Raw genomic sequence first — 4,451 nt, 5'->3', positions numbered from 1 at the left:
CCAATTCGGCCGAATCGGTAAGGCATTCGAGATCTAATCGAAAGGCTTGGGTTCGGTCCCCACTCTGGGCGCGTGTTTTTCTTTCTTTCTTTCTTCCGTATATTAAAAAAATGTTAACTTCATTAACCGTAGTAAACAAAAGAGCCTAACCACACCCCTGTGCCTCCTTTGGCGTTGTAGACTGCCGACCTATCTTTCTGTATTTCCCCAACGAGACCCTCATTTCCTTACTATATATATATATATATATATATATATATATATATATATATATATATATATATATATATATATATATATATATAGCGAATCAGAAAATGGGAAATGAGGGGCTCCGTGAAATAAGACAGAAATAAGGGTTGGCAGTCAAGAAAACCTCGGAAAGCAAAGGGGAGGTTGTGGTGGGTCATAGAAAGAGATGAAGAATTTTTTGAGTCGAAAAGAAAGTGGTGAAAAAATGCCCGCCGGGTGGGATCCGAACCCACGACCTCCAGAATACCGGTCTGGTGCGATAACCACTACGCTACCGGCGGGGCTCTTTCCCCAGCACTTTCTCGGGTATTTATGTTAAGGTATTTTTGTTTCCTGCACTTGGGGGTGGTAGCCAGCGCCACTCGGACTACTCGGGGTGAAGGGGACCTTCTTTTTAACCCCCGGGTCGTGACTCGAGTGTCTGCGACATGTCGAGAGTGGTCGACCAGCGTTTAACCCTCTTAAGCTCCCTTTGGCACCAAGACTGCCAGAACAGAGGCCCTCGCTAAGCATGTAGCGAATCAGAAAATGGGAAATGAGGGGCTCCGTGAAATAAGACAGAAATAAGGGTTGGCAGTCAAGAAAACCTCGGAAAGCAAAGGGGAGGTTGTGGTGGGTCATAGAAAGAGATGAAGAATTTTTTGAGTCGAAAAGAAAGTGGTGAAAAAATGCCCGCCGGGTGGGATCCGAACCCACGACCTCCAGAATACCGGTCTGGTGCGATAACCACTACGCTACCGGCGGGGCTCTTTCCCCAGCACTTTCTCGGGTATTTATGTTAAGGTATTTTTGTTTCCTGCACTTGGGGGTGGTAGCCAGCGCCACTCGGACTACTCGGGGTGAAGGGGACCTTCTTTTTAACCCCCGGGTCGTGACTCGAGTGTCTGCGACATGTCGAGAGTGGTCGACCAGCGTTTAACCCTCTTAAGCTCCCTTTGGCACCAAGACTGCCAGAACAGAGGCCCTCGCTAAGCATGTAGCGAATCAGAAAATGGGAAATGAGGGGCTCCGTGAAATAAGACAGAAATAAGGGTTGGCAGTCAAGAAAACCTCGGAAAGCAAAGGGGAGGTTGTGGTGGGTCATAGAAAGAGATGAAGAATTTTTTGAGTCGAAAAGAAAGTGGTGAAAAAATGCCCGCCGGGTGGGATCCGAACCCACGACCTCCAGAATACCGGTCTGGTGCGATAACCACTACGCTACCGGCGGGGCTCTTTCCCCAGCACTTTCTCGGGTATTTATGTTAAGGTATTTTTGTTTCCTGCACTTGGGGGTGGTAGCCAGCGCCACTCGGACTATATATATATACTATATATATATATATATATATATATAGTAAGGAAACATAAAAACTCACACAGAGCGCGAAAAAATACGGTAAGTAGAGACAGACACACACACACCCTCTTTATGAAGCGTATGGCCGTGTTGACTTTGGCCGTTACGCGGTTGATGGTTTCGCCATTGGCTCAGCTTCGCTCTAGGAGCATGCCCAGCACCCGGATCTTTTCGACGTGCGGGATCACCTGGCCGCCACTCGCTCGTATTAGGATTTTCTCCCTGTCCCTTCTCGGGTCTCGCTTCTTCTTTCTCACTCACTTTGGTGGCACTACCAGTAACTCCGACTTGCTCGGTGAACACAGCAGCCCTGTGCCTTCCAGTTGCTCCTCGATGGCGTCCACCGCCGCCTATAGCGTGTTTTCAATATGGCCGTCGCTACCTCCCTTCACCTTGAGCGTGATATCGTCAGCGTAGATGGTTTACCTGACCCCTCTGACGCGCAAGAGCCGTTCAGCCACTCCGATCATCGCTAGGTTAAACAGCAACGGCGAAATGACCGACCCTTGCGGAGTCCCCACGCTGCCCAGCGTCTTCTCCGGTAACTGAAGGTCGCCAGCGTGCATTTCAACCGTGCGTCCGGACAGAAAATCCCTGATATATCTGTACGATCGCTCGCCCATGTTCAGCCTCAACACCTGCGCCAGGATCGCATAGTGCATCACCTTATCAAAGGCGCTCTGCAGGTCCAGGACGAGAACTGCACGGTTGTCCCTCGTCCTGGTGTTGTCGTCCCAAAATTTCGCTCTTGAGCTGAATAATAGCGTCCTGGGTGCCTAGCTTGCTCCGAAGCCAATGACCATGTCCGGGTAGAGCCCGGACTCCTCCAGGTACCGCTGCCACCTGTTCATCAGGACGTGCTCCAGCACCTTGCCCACGCAGGACGTGAGCGAGATGGGCCGGAGGTTTCCAATGTCCGGCGGCTTGCCAGGCTTGGGAATAAGGATGGTTTTGGCCGTTTTCCACTGCCGAGGGAGAGTCCCAGCCCGCCAGTACCAGTTGTAGTAGTGGGTCAGGCTCGCGATCGCTGATTTGCCGAGATTCCTCAGCACCTTGTTCGTCATTCGATTGGGGCTGCCGCCGATCTGGTATTGAGGTCGTGCAGGGCCGCTCGGACCACCCATACCTCAATGTCTCTGTCCAGGCTCGAGTTGGCCACACCTTGATAGTTCGGGTGATGCATCGTCGGGGTGGCCGGCAGGTACTTTGCGTCCAGGCGCCTTCTCACCTCGTCCTCCCCGCATTCCGTGACCGCTGCGTGCATGATCCTCGTTAGCCGGTCTCGCTGGTGCGACTTGGTTCTCCTTTCGTCCGGGAGGTGCCGTAGCAGGGTCCATGTTCGGCCGCAGTGCATCAGCCCGTCCGCCGCGCTGCAGATCTCGTGCCATCGCTGGGTGCACAGTGTTCTGCAGTGAGCCTCGATCACTCGGTTTAGCTCCGCGATCTTCTTTCGGAGCTTCCTGTTGGTGCGTTGTGCTTTCCACCTCGCAAGGAGGGCTTCCTTGGCCTCGATGAGGCCGGCCAGTCGGTGATTCACTCGCTCGATACTGGCATCCGCCTCAATCTCTCTGGTTGCTGCCGCGGCCGGCTCCATGGGCCCCGCCGTTCACTTCTCGATGTCCCCGATCACCACCGTCTCGCCCGGTAGGGACCCTAGGAAGGTGTCCCAGTCGGTGACTTTGTGCGCCCTGACGCAGTTGGTGGAGTTGGTGCCCGTGTCACCGCTGCTGAGCGGTACCGCGATCTCCACGATGTAGTGGTCGCTGCCCAGCTCGTGCCCCGTGTTCCGCCAGTCAAAGTCCCCCATGTCGGCATTGTCGCTGCTGCCGCTCCGAATGAACGCGAGGTCCGGCGCCTGCGTCTCGGGTCACCGAGTTGCCGATCCGCGTGTGGTCCACCGGGTCGGTGATCAGCGACAGCCCAAGGTCGGTCGCGTCCAGCAGGAGGTCCCGGCCCTTGACCAGGGTCTTGCTATAACCCTAGGCCTAGTTCGGCGTGTTAAGTTCTCCGCACACGACCAGTCTGCTGCTCGGGCCGGCGATGCGGTTAGCCCTCTGGAGCAGTGCCTTGAATTTCTGTTTACTGTGTGCCGGGCTGATATAGACGTTTAGGATGATTGTGCTCTCCTTCCTACCCTTCTTCCCGGTTACCACCTCGATGAAAGTGTGCTCAATCAGGCTGTTCACGCCGAGTAGCTCGTGCTCTAGGAAAGTGGTGCCCTTTCTCACCAGGGTGCAGGCCCCTCTGATGGTGCTGCCGGTAGTGTGCCGTAGGCTCGGAGGGCTGACGCTCGCCTTGTAGCCTGGGAGCTTGACCTCCTCGGTAATGGTCTCCTGTAGTACGATGACGTCGGGCCTCACGGTGGTCTGTTCCATGTGTTGCTACAGGACTGCCTTCCTTCTGGCGAAGCCGTTACAATTCTACTGCCAGACCAGGCCTCGCGTGGTCCCTACTGTTGTTGCTGCTCTATCCATGCTTGCGGTGGGTGGTGTTGCTGGCTTGGTACTTGTCCTCCTGACGCCTGTAGTGCCACCATGATTTGTTGTAGAGTGGTGTCAATGTTGGCAAAGTGCTCCTTGAATGCACTGATTGTCACGTTGTGCTGCTCTTCCATTCTGTTGAGCCTCTCGTTGATTCTCTGCTTTTTGAGGCTTTCGGTGGCTCTCCTCTTGGGCACCGGTCCCGCTGCCACCGTCGTCGCCTCGTCTTCCACAGTCTCCTCTTCCATAGCCTGAGGGGCTGCGGCGGCCGGAGTCTGCGACCGCTCCGCCTGTTTATGCGGCGGCTGCTGTTGTCGCCGCTCGCAATTCCGCTCCTCCGCCAACTGTTGTGTCGGCGTGGGTCGTCCCGGTAGACCCAGCTT

At 54.7% G+C, this 4,451-nt stretch overlaps 3 non-coding genes across 3 annotated transcripts; all 3 read right to left on the bottom strand.

Annotated features, from left to right (window-relative positions):
• Positions 1–460: 460 nt before the first annotated feature.
• Positions 461–533, bottom strand: Trnat-ggu (transfer RNA threonine (anticodon GGU)). The gene has a single exon. It is a non-coding gene; the product is annotated as a tRNA-Thr (tRNA).
• Positions 534–923: 390 nt separating this feature from the next.
• Positions 924–996, bottom strand: Trnat-ggu (transfer RNA threonine (anticodon GGU)). Its single transcript has one exon. It is a non-coding gene; the product is annotated as a tRNA-Thr (tRNA).
• Positions 997–1,386: 390 nt separating this feature from the next.
• Trnat-ggu (transfer RNA threonine (anticodon GGU)) lies at positions 1,387–1,459 on the bottom strand. The gene has a single exon. It is a non-coding gene; the product is annotated as a tRNA-Thr (tRNA).
• Positions 1,460–4,451: the final 2,992 nt, after the last annotated feature.

This window comes from Haemaphysalis longicornis, unplaced genomic scaffold, assembly GCF_048455015.1.
Source record: "Haemaphysalis longicornis isolate Haplotype H1 unplaced genomic scaffold, Haemaphysalis longicornis Haplotype H1 scaffold_2, whole genome shotgun sequence".
NCBI lineage: Eukaryota > Metazoa > Arthropoda > Arachnida > Ixodida > Ixodidae > Haemaphysalis > Haemaphysalis longicornis.
The sequence above is the reverse complement of the archived record's forward strand: the minus strand, read 5'-3'. Positions and strand labels throughout refer to the sequence as shown.